The following is an 18,338-nucleotide window of genomic DNA, read 5'->3' on the forward strand; positions in this document are numbered from 1 at the left end:
CATTCACCTATTTACCCCCCCTCTAGGTGAATTCACATTTGGTATCAGAGCGGGAGCTCAAGACCTTGATTGTTTTAATCTTATTAAGAGTTAAAAGACCATGGGATCCTCTGTCAATCGAAAGATTGAAGAATACAACATTACCAGACCACCCTTCTTTGAAGAAGAATGATTTTCCTATTGAAAAAATCATTTCAAAAATTTTGTCTGTGCCAATAACATTAATGCTTGGGAGGTGATTAAAAATGGACCAAATACCATAGATAAACCCAAAAAAGAATGGACTATAGCTGATAAAGCAAAAGTCCAACTTAACTATGTAGCAATTAGCTATATTCAATGTGCTTTGGGAGAGAAAGAATACAATAGAACCTGTGTGTATGATACTGCTAAGAAGATGTTTAACAAACTTGTTGTAACCTATGAAGGTACCTCGGAGGTTAAACAATCCAAAATAGATATGCTTATAAATGAATATGAATTGTTTAAAATGAAAAATGATGAGGATTTCTATGCAATGTTTACTCATTTTACTAACATTGTGAACAAATTGATAGATTTAGGTAAGATCTATACAAACGGAGAAAATGTAAGAAAGATCTTGAGATCTCTTTCCAAGGAATGGAGATCCAAAACAACGGTCATCAAAGAATCAAAAGATATCGACAAGTTGAGCCAAGATGAGCTATTGTGATCACTCCAAACTCACGAAATGGAACTCAAACTAGACACTAAGAAAGATGAACCAAAAGAATCTAAGAAGAAGATCGTGGCTTTCAAATCATGCTACGAAATCAGTGATGATGAAGAAGAACTTTTTGATGACGAGATTGCCTATCTCTCGAAGAAGTTTTCAAGATTCTTGAAGAACAAGGACAAAACCTCATTCAATAAGAGGAGATTCTCTAAGGACCAAAAAGGTAAGAGTGTTTTCAAAGATAATACTGATTCCTCTTCAAAAGATATTGTTTGCTTTAAGTGTAGGAAACCAAGACACTACAAGGGAGACTGTTCGAAAATGAAGAAATACAAAAAGACATACAAAGCAAAACATTCATTTGACTCAAGCGATGAAGAAGAGGAAGACGAAGAATCTCAAGAAGAAGAGCAAACCAACTTTGCACTCATGGTTCTTGAAGATGAAGAAAATCAAAATGAGGTAACTCCCACATCTCCATCTCATAAGGATAAAGATTTCTTAGAATTAGAAGAAGCATTTATCAAAGTAGCATGGAATTGGCAACCACAAAAAAGAATCTCTTAAAAGAGATCAATATCCTTAAAGACCAAAACATTACTTTAACTTCTTAAGTAAAATGGATCTTCATCCAAAGTACCTTTCAACAAGGAAGGGCTAGGCTATGATGTGAACAAGAGTTCAAATCAAACCAAAGAGCCAAGTACAAGTAAAATAGTGAGTAAGAAAGTAAAAAAGAACAAATACTGTAATTATTGTAGGAAGAAGGGACATTCTCTTGAGGAATACTATTCCAAGAAGAAAAGTCCTCAAGTTAAGAACTCCAATCCCAAAAGAAAGACTCTAAATAAAAATACTCCTCAAACTGTTATATGCAATAACTGCAACAAAAAGGGATATATAATTTGGGAATGCTATCATATGAACCAAGCATTTTATTATCCTAGAAGACCTTTTAATGGTCAAAATAGGAGAAATTCTCCAAAGATGCAAAGACCAACTAGAACTCCACCAAAGGTGTAAAAACCACCTAAGAACCAATGATCATATAGAATACCCCAAAATCAAAGACCTTGGAACCCCCAATCATACAATAATTGGTATGACAACCAAAAGATAAATGAAAACCAAATGATTTGGAGACCAAGAAGAATGTATGATACTAACAATGACGGATCCAATACACAATGGGGACCAAAATTTTATTAAGTGTTATTGTTTTGTAGGTGCACAAGAGCAACATGGAATGGTATATCGATAGTGGCTGCTCAAAGCACATGACATCCAATCCAAAGTTGTTTTTTGAGCTCAAAAAATAAAAAGGAGGATGGGTATCTTTTGGAGACAACAGTAAAGGAAGAATAATTGAAAATGGATCAATTAAATTTGGAGGTACAGTAATCTCTAAGGTTAGCCTAGTTAATAACTTAAAAGTATAATCTACTTAGTGTAAGTCAATTATGCAACTATGAATATTTTATGAATTTTAATGCCTCTAAATGTGTAATTAAAGATTCTGATGATAATGTGATTCTTGAAAGATGTAGAAGAAATAATGCTTATATTTGCATATTTAGTGTAAACTCACATGATGCATGCCTTATTTCAAAATTTGATGATGTTATCTTATGGTATAGGAAATTGGGACATATAAATATTAAAATAATTAGATCTCTATCTTCAAAGAATTTGGTGAGAAATTTACCAAAGTTGAAGTTTGATAAGCAACACACTTGTGGAGCATGTCAAAGAAGTAAACTTACAAAAGTTTCTCACAAGGCTATAAACTTTGTTGCTACTTCTAGACCTTTGCAACTACTCCACCTTGACTTATTTGGACCTATCCAAACCACAAGCCTAGGAGGAAAGAAATACATTTTTGTTATAGTAGATGACTACTCTAAATTCACTTGGACCCTCTTTCTCAAGCATAAAAATGATGCATTTGAAGAATTTGTATCTCTTTGTAAGAGAATAAAAAATCAGAAGGATTATCTGATCACTTCTATCAAAAGTGACCACGGTGGTGATTTGACAACATAATTGAATTTGGAGACTTCAGTAAAAAACAAGGTATAACTCATAACTTTTCGGCTCCTAGAACACCACAATCAAATGGTGTGGTTGAAAGGAAAAATAGAACAATCCAAGAAATTGCAAGGACAATGCTCAATGATTACTCTTTGCCAAAGTATCTTTGGGCCGAAGCCGTTCATATGGCATGTTATATGTTGAACCGAGTTTTGATAAGACCTATCCTTTTGAAAATTTCTTATGAACTTTTTCATAATAAACTTCCTAAAGTTGATTACTTTAAAGTTTTTTATTGTGCATGTTTCATTCTTAACACAAAGGACAATTTAGGAAAGTTTGAAGAAAAGGCCGATGATGGTATGTTTCTAGGCTACTCCACAAATAATAGAGCTTATAGGGTATTTATTAAAAGAACATTTGTTGTGGAAGAGTCTATGAATGTCAAATTTGATGAATCTATGGCAAATGATAAATAGAAAGACTTAGAAGAAGAAGATGAAGATGAAGTACTTGAAATTAAGAAAATAGTTGAAAATGTCTCTTTAGAACAACCTAATGATCGTGTACATCAACTTCCAAAGGAAATAAGGACAGTTAAAGATCATTCTCTTGACCTTGTTATTGGAAACTTAGAGAAAGACATACAAACTAGAAGTAAAATTCAAAATGTTTGTTCTAATGTAGCCTTTATCTCTACCATTGAACCTAAGAATATAAAAGAAGCCCTTTTGGATAGTAATTGGATAATTGCTATGCAAGAAGAGCTTAATCAATTTAAAAGAAATCAAGTTTGAAACTTACTGCCAAAACCCACGAACACCAAAATTATTGGAATTAGATGGATGTTTAGAAACAAACTTGATGAAGATGGAAACATAACTAGAAATAAGGCTAGATTGGTTGCTCAAGGCTACAACCAACAAGAAGGTATTGACTTAGATGAAACATATGCACCAGTAGCTAGACTTGAATCTATTAGAATGTTACTTACATTTGCATGTCATAAGAATTTGAAGTTACATCAAATGGATGTGAAAAGTGCATTTTTTAATGGTTTCATTAATGAAGAAGTGCATATTAGCCAACCCCCTAGATTTGAAGACTCACATGTCTATAAACTGAAGAAGGCCCTGTATGGCTTGAAACAAGTCCCAAGAGCTTGGTATGACAGGTTAAGTAAGTTTCTTATTGATAATAACTTTTCAATGGGTAAGATTGATACTATTTTATTTGTTAAGCATAAGAAATATGATTTAATTATTATTCAAATTTATGTTGATGATATTATTTTTTGTTCAACTAATGAATCACTTTGTCATGAATTTAGTAAATCCATTAGTGAGTTTGAAATGAGTCTAATGGGAGAATTAAACTTCTTTCTAGGACTTCAAATAAAACAAACTCCTAATGGGATTTTCATCAATCAAACTAAATACCTTAAGGAACTTTTGAAGAAGTTTGACATCAATGGACAAAAATCCTCTAGTACTCTAATGAGTACATCTATAACTTTGTCCAAAGATGAAGATGAAACTCCTGTTGACCCTACAAAATATAGAGGCATAACAGGTAGTTTACTTTACTTAATGGCTAGTAGACCGGACATAATGTTTAGTGTCTGTGCTTGTGCTAGGTTTCAAGCCCAACCTATGCAATCTCATTTGAGTACTCTAAAGAGAATCTTTAAGTACTTAAAAGGAACTCCAAGCATTGGCCTCTGGTACCCTATGGACAATGACTTTGACCTAATTAGCTTCTCCGATGCCGACTTTACCGGGTGTCATGTTGATCGAAAAAGTACAAGTGGAACTTGTCACTTCCTAGGATCATGTTTGGTTTCGTGATTTAGTAAGAAGCAAAATTCTATTGCTTTATCTACCACCGAGGCCAAATACATCGCAGCCGAACGATGTTGTGCACAAGTGTTATGGATGAGGCAAACTCTTCAAGACTATGGAATCAAGTTTGACACTTCCTCTATCCAGTGTGATAACACAAGTGCTATAAGCCAGAGCAAGAACCTGATTTTACACTCAAGAGCTAAGCACATTGATATTCGTCATCACTTCCTACGTGATACAGCTCAAAGAGGTGAAATCCAACTTGACTTTATTGAGATCGAGAAGCAACTCGCAGATATCTTCACAAAACCCTTAAGTGAAGAAAGATTCTGCACATTTAGAAGAGACTTGGGTATGTGTGACCCTTTTGAGTAAGTGAATCTGCTGATTAAATTGGTGTTTCCTGCTGTTTCTGCTGAAACAATATACCAGTTCAGCAAATATAGCTATTTTTTTTACCGTTGGACTAGAAACAGTATATCGGATCAACAAACGATGTACCGGATTGGTCTTTTTGACCATTTTCTAGCCATTTAAACACATAATTAAGCCTATATAAACCCCTCTTTTTGTCATTTTCTACATCACTATTCACTCTACTTTCACTCTCAACTCAAAGTACAATTGTAAAGCTACATCTCTCTCTTTCCTTTCATCTCTCTTTCTCAACTCTCTCTTACACTATGAGTCGAACAGGTAAGGAGGCTTTGGTTGAAAGAGACTAACCACCTAAAAGAGGAAGAACAGGAGGAAGATCGGTTTCCATTAGAGGTGGCTCCTCAAGGGTATTGACCACCATTTCAAGCACCCTTCTCTGGTGAATCAAGCTCCATCCTTCCTACCACCATTTGATCCACTTTTTGATAATGACAAAGGGGGAGAAATATATGGAAATGGAATAAAATGATTGTAATGGAAATGCTTTGAAATTATAAATATTGTAATTTGCTCATTTCAAGTTTCAAGTTTTATGAATGATTGTGCAAACTTTCTTTGATATCAATGATATGTGCAATTTCTTTTGAATTTCTAAATATTGCTTCAAATTAAAGTTGTTTCATTATTATTTTTGTTTAATTATTTGTCATCATCAAAAAGGGGGAGATTGTTGAGGAAAAGACCTCCTACATAAACTCCAAGTCATCTATCATGATGATATAGAGGTTTTGATGATAACAAATAAAACCATTTTGTACTAACTCTTGTTTAAGATGTTTAGATAAGAGTTTAGCACCAAGTGAGAGGGAGCACTCAATTCAAGTGATTGATGCTCAAAGCTACTTTCAAAGACATGAACTAAAGAAATAAGCTTTGAAGATAAAGATCAAGTCAAGATAGAAGATTTTACATTGAAGACTTTCAAGAAAAGTTTGAGTCTTGAAGATTTCAAGTTGTACTATATTGTAAAATCATTTGTTAAAGTCAAAATTAATGTAATGCACACACACACACACGCATACATTCATATAGAATGACTTTAGGAGGTTAAAATAACCCCAATTTATGTGACCAAATTCATTTGGAAACCCCCAAGGTGTAGTCCATTAAAGGACTTAGCTCATTTCAGCAGAAATTAACTAATCCGGCATTCCGGATCCTTAAATAGCATACCGGATCAGTTTTGATCTCAGGGAATAGTTTACAGTAGCCTTCCAACGCACGCTGGATTGTGATCCAGCATACCAGATCAAAGGTTTGTTGTGTTTTACCCTGAACCGGCATACCGGATCAGATATAACTCTTGAAATTTGACCGTTATACCAAAGATCATTTTAGGAAATTTGGTGAACCGGCATACCGGATTAGGAATCGGTATACCGAATTATGACTGCCTAATTCAATCCGATCTTAAGACAGTTTCTAAATTTATTAGAGCTTCCTAGCCTATAAATAGGCACTTGTTTAAAGCTCTAATCACTACTACTAATCAACATCATTAAGAGCCTTCATTATAAGCCTCCATTGCAATAGCCTCAAGTGAGCCTTTATTGATTTTAAGCATCAATTCATCACAAAGCTCACACACTCAAGCTCCTCTACCTCATCTAGCTTCAAGCTCCAAGGGTGGAAGGTAGCTTACACACTTACTAAGGTTAAGGTAACCCTTTTCTTAGTAATTTTTTATTATATGTGTTAATTGAGTCCTCTTGCTCGGAATCAAGATTGGTTGAGTCCTCTTGCTCGGAATCATGAGTAGTGTTGAGTCCTCTTGCTCATTCTCAAGATTGTTTTTAGTGAAATTCTCTCTAAGGTGAGAGGACTGGATGTAGGCAAGTTTTGGCCGAACCACTATAAATCTCTGTGTTATCTTTGTAATTTACTTGTCTTTTATTGAAAACATTTTTATTTTTGCAATAGTTTTTAATTTTCCACTATGTTCACCTATTCACCCCCCCTCTAGGTGAATTCACAAAACCCTGTAAGCAATTAAAGACATGAACAGTGGCACTCGAGTCAGCCCACCACCTATCATCACTAAGCAAAGAAGTATTTAAAATTAACAGACTGTGGCTAAGGTTATTACCTAGGTTAGAGGAGGATTGACCATGTCCATTATTAGTGTTCTCTTGATTTGCAAGTTTCCTACAATCCTCAACTGCAGTATAAAATGTATCTTCTAATGTTAATATAACTAACCATGTGATAACTGATTCTTCATATCAGAGCTAGAAATCATTAGTGTTATACCTGCACCCTAGATTATAATTGTTTATTACTATCCTCGTGATGTGTCGATGGTGCTGCCACGTATGCCAGTGAGCTGTTTGCGATGGTTGTCAAGCCCAACCACAAGATCATCGATTTTGGCACAGGTTTGCCCGTCGAGGAAAGGTTCCTCAACCGGGAGTGGGGAAAATTCATCGATGGTGACTTCATCGATTATCCTCCTAGTATAAGCCCTAAGAGCGAGGAGTATTGGAAGGAGCACCTCGTGTCATGCCATATCGACACTTCATCCCTCGATGAGGTTAGCATCGAAGTGAGGAAGCTCTTCGGGATCATGCAGGACACACCATGGCGGTCAAGGGGTAAGTTACTAACCTTAAGTTATACTTGTGCACCCTCCCCTTTATGACCGTGAAGTGCGGGCCAAGGCCCGATAACTTCTTTGTTGCTAATTCAGGTTTTTCAATAGGAACAGATTCACAAATGGACCCACTGCTGATGAGTCCATTCGAGGATCTTCTTGTGTTGGTTAGTATTTTATGCTGAGTTTTCACTGTGAGACCCACGTGCCTGTGTCCTAGACACCATTGCCATGTCCCCAGACATGGTGGACCCCACCTTTACCCTTCTCTTGCAGTGTTGGGCCACCATGTAAATGGGCCCTCAAAGCTTATAATGTGTTTAAAATGAGTTTATTGGATTAAGGGCCTAGCCAAACAAAGACTTTAGGTGTCACACCCCAAACCACCCCCTGGGAGGATTGGGTAGGTGACCCCAATTGCATAACGGCAATCCGCCAAACCCCACAGATCTAGAAGCAGTTATTACATTCATGGTCCCACATTCATCACTTTACCATAAGCAAGATCAGAGTGCTGCAGATAATCTACAATTATAACAAGAAAGAAAGCATAGCGATATGGGAATGATGGTGATGCATATACATAAAAGAGTTTTGAAACATTCCCTCCCAGATACAACCCACGACTGAAAGATAAAACTAACAAAGTTAAAAGGAAATACATACATACATACATCTATATATATATATATATATATACAGGGTGAGATAACTCAACCCCAAAACGAAAAGAAAACTAAAACTGCACCACAAGCAAGACGAAGATAAACTCCTAACAAAAACAAAAAGGAGTCCCCAAGACATAAAGCATCAAGTATACTCCTCACTGGTCTTCATCAATGACCACCGAGAATGCACCCATCATCGGCACGACCACTGTCGGGGTCCACACCAATATCATCATAACAATTAGGGCTCTCCTCCTCATAATGAGCCTCCATGCCACAGCGGCATCCACCTGTAAAATCATCTAGAAGAAAAATATGTATAACAGAGTGTGAGCCCCACCGAGCTCGTGAGCTAAACACATCCTACATGATATGCAAGTCCAGATTATTTATTAGCCACCTAACAATATAGCTAAGTCAGGTTAGTACTACTATAATTCCCAATACATGTATCCCTGGTGTGGGTTTGGTTACCCTTTCCCGTGATACACCCATTGAGTTGTCTGAGAGGACCAACCGGCTCCGGCATCTCCTTACCCAAGTCAACCTGATCGGCCCTCTGGATTAACTCCTGTGAGGTAACCGACTCAATATAATTCCACCAAACTGGTGCATAATCTTTATCTGTGGCATAAAGCCAAAAATTCACCTTTCGGTGCTTCCCGAGCTTGTAGCCCGAGGCTTCCCGACAAATCTGCCTTGGGGCATCCCAGCTGTGCTGAGGCTTCCCGATGTAAACGCCTTTAGGGTTTTACAGTAGTCCTCACAGTTATCCAACACCTTAACCCCTGTTGGCAAAAGTGCATAGCACGGGTGATGAAACTCTAGCCCCATGTCTATATGGCATCATATGAGTCGGGCGGTGTCAACCGTATCCCATATTACGGGCTACCACCGGCCTCATTTCCAAGCCAACTACAACATCTAGTCTAACATTCACAGTCATCATGTAAAAATCACAGTGTTAATCAACAGACAATCAGTGTGTAGTAATTTTGAGTAATTGAACAGAATTTAAATAACACCGCATTTATAATTTAAGAATTCAATTGTCGGCATAATAGTACAGTTACACATACATACACAATAATGTTTCACTCACCTGGGTTTGGTTCTAAGAACTCAGTTGTAAATTCAGTTCCGACTGCAGTCTGGCTGTAGGCCTCAAGAGCGGGATCAAATCCTAGATATAAATAAAAAATTGTTATTTAATATTCCAAACTGTTGTTGGAGGTCCTAAGGTTGATCTAAGCTCACTGGGTTGACCCGATGTACAGTTGGTCTTCACTTGGAATTCTCTGAGGCCTTGCACTGGGCCTTAGGCCTATGTCCCGGTGCATCATCCAGAGTTGGTGGCCTAGAGGCAGAATGGTCATTTGCTGCATTAGTACATAATCCTAGGTCATATTAGTCTTACAGTGCTGTCCCCAACTTGACAGTGCTGCAAGACTAACACAGGCAGGGTTTCCAAGTCTTGAGGGGCCCACTTGGGTTCCCAAAGCATTCCCACATATGGACAGATATGGGAAGGGGCTTTCTGGTCATTTTCCATCTTCCCATACTGATTCATGGCCCTAGGGTGAGGATCCCCAAGTCAGATCAGCAAAATTGCCAAATTCCATTCACTGGGCGATGTCTGCATCGCCCAGAGATTGCAAAAACATGAACAAGCTGAGATTCCAAGGTTGCTGGCCATGGGCAGTGGCCACATCATTCCCCCATGCATGTTAGGGCATTATGTACCCCCAGGGGTGTTCTTCACATTGGACACCTTGGATTTTTACCTAGGCCCACCACTTGGCTGCCAGAGGCTGCCCAGACAGCTCAGTGAATAGTAATCCACGATTTCTCCAGTTACAGAACATGGTTTTAGCAACATACGAGGCTGGATTCAAGTGTAAAATGATAATCCAAAGCTGCTACCACCTAGGGTTAGGTTCCATGTAGCCAGGACAAGAAATTAGGACTCAAAATAGCCTTTTCTCAGTGTAACTTAGCAGTGCAGCCAGACACAACCTAGTTTCGATTTTAGAGGCAAAAACAGATGTATAAATCCTTATAAGAACCTCATATCTCCCATGCTTCATGCTTGCATGGCAGATCTGAGATGGTCCATGGCAGTCCCCAGCTGTTCTGGGCTGCCAATGGCCAGAAATCCATTAAAACCACAGAGATCCAAAGAGAAACATGGAGAACAGCATCATAGCAGGGTGTAAGTTCAAAGTTTTATACCTGAACCGTGTTGAAGATGGATGCTGGGGCAGGTCTGAGCTAAGGTGTGGTCTCCTCCCTCTTCTCCTCCTCTTTCCTTCTTCTTCTTCCTCTCTTTTTTTCTCTTTTCTTTCTTCTCCCTTCCCCCACGATTTGAACAGTAGCCAAGGGTCTAAAATGAACCCAGGGCACTAGTATTTATAGCCCAGCCCTTGACGAGGGCCCGTTTGGCTGCTAAGCAAAATGCATTTTTTACTGCATTCTTAGCTCTGGGCACTCAGGTGGGGTCCACAGTGATCCAGGGGTATGAGGTGGTCCCTCAAACTTCCCTCATCCTATGGAGGATGCCTATGTCCAATATGGGTAGTCCCCACAATTTAAATCCTTTAAAGAATGCTATTTTGCACTCTGGGTGATGTCTGCATCGCCCAGAGATTTCAGCAAGGCTGAAACTCAGTGGGTTTACACAGGGGTTTGACCTAGGGTCAGGGCCTTGTACCCACATGTCACTTAGGGTCCTTTACACACATTTCCAGGGGTGGGACCCACAGTTATGAAGAGGAGAGAGAATACCTAGAGTCCAGGCAATACATTATGCTATGAGTTGTGCAGTTGCAAGGGTCAGTGATCCATCTACTGACAGACATATAGGAGGTCATCCTCAGGGTTTCTTCATCAATTTCAATCACTGGAGTGATACTCCACAGTGTGCTTGGGTGCCATGTCTGGGGTTCTTGTCCTTCAGTCAAGATTCCAGTTAGTCAGGGGCAAGGTTTGACATTAGGGGCCACTTCCAAACCCTTTGTATGGGCTCGCCGTGAACTTGTATGGTCTGGGGAGGCTTACTTGTCTTATAGTTTAGGTGCTTTATCTGTCTTTGGTTTCATCGCTTGTTGCTTTGTCTAGTCTAATAATACTGCTTATCCTAGTGAGTTTTACGGGCCCACTGGGCCAGAAGCTTCTCAAGCATCCGATATCACTAAAGCTTACTCGAGAGTGAGGAGGAATTACTTCTTTTCAAGTACATGACAGTAGTCTCAAAGAACCGCAGCCCAAAGAGCCTGCGAGGTGATGAGAATGGTCTAAGATCCTATGTTCCCCACTTTGGAAGCGCGTAAGCAATTTCTCTTTGCTTTACTATGAAAAGAGACCATGGCCATTCATTGGCCATTAATACTCCAACCTAACAACCGATTGGAAGAAGGAGAAGAATTAAAGAGAGAGTGGAAGGAGGGGGCATTAGACTTGCTGACTTGGGGAATTGCCATTGGATATTCCATCCACCCTAGGTAAGCTTACATCTTCTCTCTCCCTTCTCTACTTATGGATCTTAGGATCCTTTCTCAGATTGATTTTGACCTAGGTTTCCACTTGGAACTCAAGGTATGGTTTGGTAGGATGGTCATGCCACTTTTTAAGCTTTTGTAACCATATTCAAACCTTGGTATCTCTCTTTGCAGCCTTGCTTCTGATTTAGGTTTCTTCCACCCCAAAACCTAGGAATTGTTCTTTTGGGGATTCAATCCCTTAAAACCCTAAAACCAATGGATTAATATTGTCATTGTGACCTTAATGAACTCTATGATGACCTCCCCTAAGCCTTAAAACAATAATATACATAAGAAATGAGGTTGGAAAGTGATAACTTGAAGAATCTCTATTTTGACTCAAACAGATTCACGAACGGACCCAAGTATGGGGAGTTTATTCGAGATTCCGTTCAACTTAAAGAGAGTTAAAATTGAGAGATTGGTCTGAACGGATCCTCGACTGGACCCGCTAGTCTACCTCCCGTTCTAGGATCTGTTCCAAATATGTGGCTATTGCTTCTCTTACTTGCGAACAGATTCACCAACGGCTCCACGTAGGTGCCTCCATTTGAGAATCCGTTCCAACTTTTACAGCTACTGTCTTTGATGACCTGTGAACGAATTCACCAACAGACCCACTATGAGCGGCTCTGTCCGAACTCTTTTTTGTTGTACTGAATAGCATACCTTAGGGACTCTTTATGGGACCCATCTACTTCTTCTAATACTGTGTTCACGTAACCCTAGGCTATCTAACTACTACGGGGGAACGTGTACCAAGGTGATTGTTAACAAACACAACAAACAATACGCGAACTATTGGTGAGTGGGTTTTGGGTGACTGCTTGGGTTTGAATATACTAAGCATATATCTATCATACTACTTACATCATTATCGAGCATATTGCATACTTGCATTATATATTTTGATTGATGAATTGATATGAATGTGGTTGTGAATTTCTTGTATCGGGTTATGTGTAGACACTGGATTTTGCCACCCCCCCAGCGATGACAACAACCGGATGCGAAAGATTGGCAATGCTCTTTAAATACTCCTTTCCTTCGAGGTGACTCGGACACCCCCTGTTCCATCTTGTTTCCACCAGTGGTCCCCCCCGCATCCCCGGAATGACCCCACACGACGCCCTCACCCTCGCCCTGACCCGACGGCTTTGCGTGCGGCCGCGGCACTGCACGGCAACCCCACACCTGGCAGTGGAACCGCCAATTTCACTGATGCGCTGCCAGATGGATTTTTGGCTATAAATAGGCCCCACCCCTCATTTCAATAAGTTCCAAGTTGAGGAGAGGGGGGACCCCCAGAGCTCCAGTTTTCAGTTTTTTCCCTTTTTTCCTAGTTTCGAGGCCCTACCCCTATCCGATTTTGAGCTTTCGAGCCTCGTCCCTCTCTCAGGAGTCCGGGTCCTCTGGACCCGCCTTTCCTAACTTGTTCCGTCCAAAGCTCTAAAGCCTCCCATAGCCTACTCACCCTGCCCGACGTCCTAATTCCTAGTTTTTTAAGCACTTTTCGATGTCATTATTCTGTCCGAGGTCCTAGTACCCAACACTCGTGCGCCGTTACTCTGCCCGACATTCGAAGAAGCCTAGTTTTCGAAGCTTTCCGTCGCCTTTATTCTATCCGAGGTCCCAGTACCTAACAACCGTATGCCGTTAAGCTGCCCGACATCCGGGTATGTACTCTCCAATTATTTTTCGACGCTGTTATTCTGCCTGATATCCAGGTAATTACTTCTCGACGCCGTTACTCTGTCCAACGAAGGATAAAGCCAGTCCTTTGCCTCCACCTGAGCTGGGGGACGTGATTCATCCCATATAACTGCATTGGATTAGACGCATACAGGTATTTAATCCTTTCATTGCATTTTAATTCCATAGCAATATAGACTTTTAAATTATGACAGTGTAGTCTACAGGAGTTAATTTAATTAAGCAGTGTGTGCATCATTTTAGCTATACATGTGGAAATAGAACATTATGAAGGAAGAATATTCGAAAACCAGCATCAAATAGAAAGACTGGTTTACCCAGGTGAGGTGGGTGCCTAACACCTTCCCACTCTCGTAACCTGATCACTTACTCCGATTCTCTTACCAGACCAAACGAAGTCCTGTAGCCCTTCACAAGGCTACACCAATGGATCCTAGGCCCTAATCCTAGGTGGTGACTCCATTTCATTTAATTGTATGACCCCCATCCCCTGATGCATCATAACCATCTGAGAAGATGCATTGCTTCTCTCTCTCCAACCGAGGAGCATAACCTTGAAAGCAAAACCCTCTCTGAGCTGCTACGAAAAAAATCGTTGTAGTTCCCGGAGAGGAACGGATCCTCACAGTAGCGATTCCACTGGGGAATGATGGCCAAGCTTTCAGTACTAGATGCTACCGTTGAACGCAAGAATATTCTTCCTTCTGCATTATTGATTGATAACATGTTCGACTAACCCCTTTTGTGTACTAACTGCATCATGCATCATGTTCGAAGTGAAGTCAAACAACGAGGGTACTCCCTGTTGTGCCTTTACTTCGGGGAGGTGGGGCACATCATACTAAGTACTCTAAGATCGGATGATATCCGCTTTCGCCACCACTATCATGCACATACAACACCGCATGGAAAACACACTGCCCCGTGGTTACTCGTTGGGCCTCTTATGTAGATATAGGTAATTCGCTGTGAAGCCACAACCCTTGATATTTACTATACAAGTTTATAATCACCGGCGAGGGTATTCGCTAGTGTTTTATGGGATACTTCGCTACTAAAAAAGGGCACTAGTTTGATTGCTCTAAGATCGTGTCGACGAGGGTATTAATTAGTGTGCCATGGGGTACTTCGCTACTCAAAAAGGGCGCTAGTTTGATTACTCTGAGATCATGTCACCTACTCTCCAACGATAGGTATATTAAAAGCACCACGTACTGACGATTCGCGATCACGAGCAATAGGTATATCGGTGCTATCAAGGGTGACCTTTTTCTGTCCTATCAGCCTACCCATTGCATGCATCATGTAGGATATTAGACCATATATGATTCGGATATGCCACAAACTAACGTAGTAAACCTTCGGGATCGAAAACGAGGTTCTTGGCAGTATATCCTCCTTAACGTAGCTTACTAGTCATGGGAAAGGGCTCCATTTGTCCATCACTAGTCCCTTGATGAAAGCGACACAATCGTCCGGAATGGTGTATCAGAAAGAAAAAAAAAATGTAGCCTTGATAGTCCCTCAAAAATTGGTACACCACCCAGGACATTATGTCAATAATGGAGCTCTGGTCATCCCAAAATAGAAGGTACTCTACGTTAACTTAGGATAGACTGTAGGGAGACCCTCGAGAAACCCTCTTCGTAACAATCCTAATTCGATCTCTGGGAGCCATCGAATAAGGGAGGATTTATGGCAAGAAGTGGAGCGAAGAGGTTAGAAACGGATCATCACGCTACCCAACCACTGTTTGTATATATATGTTTGTATATTTGCTGTGTAAACCCGAACATAGATATGTATATATACATATATAAAGAAATTAAAAAAAATAAAAAATATTAAAAAAAATGATAATTTGTTTGTCATACGAAATCCTAAAACAATCTTTTTCACAATTCCGCGACGAAAGAACCCTTTGTTGCCCGCTTGGGACCGTCAAGCTGGCCGATTAACTCGGGCCCACCTCCACCAGTCTCCATCCCCTTCGTCTAATAGAAATCCCAGCCAATCTTCTAGTCTCGCGAGACAGAGTCTAATAGGTTCACCTCCTCTTACGAGTAACATGGATCCACCAAAAGCCGGTTCTTCGGAAGAAGTTTTGAGTCGATAAATGGTCAGCAGGCGGAGATGACTGAGATAAGTGCAGACGCTGAATTTTGGCACCTTGGAAGTGTGACTCAGCGATGATGATCAAAGCTCGACTGGCTTGCGTGGTGACTAAATGGTAGAAAATTACCAATTTACCCTTACCCCACTTTTTGTAACCAAACTGTCCCAAGTAGAGCCCAAATCCCTAGGATAGCCTTATTTAACCATTTTAAGCCCACATGTGAAATTTCACTCCAATCTGACACCTTTTGTCAAAATGACTGTTTTACCCCTGGAATGGTTCTCGATATTTGGACCGCCCGATTTGGGCCAAAACACTTTGGATGACCTTATTTGGTCATATTAAGCTTTAATGTAAAGTTTTGGCCAATTCGGATAACTTTTGTGAAAATGACCATTTTGCCCCTGGCCTAGTTCTCGGTATCCAAGCCACCCGATGTGACATGAAATCATTTATATTACCTTATTTGGTCATATTGTGCTTACACGTAAAATTTCATGTAATTCCGGTATCATTTGGACCTTGATCGGTGTGAAACACCATTTATGTGTTTTCCTCGATATCCATGCCACTATTAGGTAAAATCCGGCCATATCGGCCACATGGATGGAAAGTACGTGTTGAGACCTTCGTGACGATATGTGGTGCGTCAAAATCAGCCATTCAGTTTTGAAGATATTAGCATTTGAACGTAGACCTTTAAAATGGAATCTTTAAAAGGTTTATATAAAAATTAAATCAAAAAAATGGGGCAAACTGAGTTGACCCAAAACGGCTCAACCCAGTCTGACCCGGCCCAGCTGGACTGTCGGCAGGGGACACACCCCCACCATTTAGGCTGAGCCACACAAGGCCTAGCACCCATGCCTACATGCATGTGCCAGCCAAAGTCTTGGCTGTGCCGGCCTAGGCTGCCCAGCAGGCCTAGGCACCCCAAAGTCATGCCTGCCAGCCCCAACTGCCCACCCACCATGTCCCTTGCCATTAAGGTCGCAAGAGTCTTTGAGACATTTCCTCGAACGAATTTTCTCCTATAAATAGGAGGTATTTTGGAAGCTTTAGAAACCCAAAAAATTCATGACAAAATTATCATTGTGAAGCTCGTTCTCCCCTCTATCCATCTATGCCAGAGCCATCCCCAGATCATGCTCCCATAGACATCTAAAATTCCTCAAATACCCTTTGTTCACCACTCTTGCCATTCGGGGCAACCACACTTGGAGTGGCTTTCGATGCTTTGCAGCTATAATTCCGGCCATCCAAGGATATGTAAACTGAACCCAGACACTTCCACTCTTCAAGGGTAGTTTTTATATATTTTTATATATTTTTATGTATTTCCTTTGATTTTCTTTAGTTAAAAGAGGTTGTTTTCAGTTAAAAAATCTTCAAAAATAACACAAGAGTGGGAAATTTTTGAAAACTTTAGGGAAGATGTTTCGCACTGTGGTTGATGTTCATGAGTTTTCCCGAGCTCCAAATCATGTTTTATGTGACATTTTTGCCCCTATGAGTGTTTTGGAATTATATGAAATCTGAACCTGTGGGTGGGTATTTTGACAAAATCATTATGACCGTGTTAAATATCATGTTTTCATTTGTGGGTGTGGGCTTTGGTTTGGCTGAATTCGGATCTTTGGTTGGGATTTTGTAATTTTACTTATTTTCCTTTCATTTTAGCATTTCAAAAATATAAAAAATAGTATCAATGCATAAAAATTCATAAAAAAAAATTATGGGATACATATTTCATTAGGATTGATTTTATGGGATCATTAATCACTGACATGAATGTTTGATCATTTTCATAGGTGTTCCCTACCATGTTAGGGATGTAGATGTCATTTTTCTATTTGTTGTGAAAATCCAAGAAAATCAAAAAAAAAAAAAATACATATTTCTAAGCATTAAATTCTGTATCAAGTTGTTTTATAATGTTTTCATATGCATACATTTCCATCATGAAACATAACCATGCATAAAAGTCACTTCTGCCCTCAGGGGCATTTAGGTAATCTACCAAATGCAAGCCCAATCTGCCATCAAGTAGGCTTACTTAGAATGTTTAGTAATTTCAGGATGTTTAATGACATATCAAATGCCTGAAAATGACTTAAAAGTTCTTGTTCTAGCATTTTTACTATTTTCCCCTTAGGGGTATTTTGGTCATTTTGCGACCAAATCATGTTTAGGGTTCTGGAAAGGTTTCTATAACTTTATTTGCATGTTTTAACTTTCATAAGCATGATTTAAGCATATTTTTTCTTTTTCATGAGTTTTTCATGCATTTTGCCTTCTAGGGGCATTTTCGTAATTTTGGTCATTTTGATCCTTAAGCCATTTTGTTTATCAAACTTATCCATGATATTACCATTGCCCTAGGATCTTAATAAATTTGCACAATTGACCATGTTTTTGACCATAGAGTTAAATTTTCTTAGGTAAAATAAATCAACTAGATTAATTAGGGCGCATAATGTACATAATCACCTAACTTAGGGGTAGTAATTAGGATTAAAACATTAATTTTAATTAGCCTAATTAGGTCCATAAATTTCAACAAAGATAATCAAAACACAAAAAAATAGTTTAATTAGGTGCATAATACGTATAACACAACAGTATACAATAGAGTTTGGTCTAGGAAGACCGGCCGTCGGCCGAGCGGTTGCTGGGTGCCTAACACCTTCCCAGCCCGTAAT

The sequence above is a fragment of the Telopea speciosissima genome, chromosome 4, assembly GCF_018873765.1.
Source record: "Telopea speciosissima isolate NSW1024214 ecotype Mountain lineage chromosome 4, Tspe_v1, whole genome shotgun sequence".
Lineage (NCBI taxonomy): Eukaryota > Viridiplantae > Streptophyta > Magnoliopsida > Proteales > Proteaceae > Telopea > Telopea speciosissima.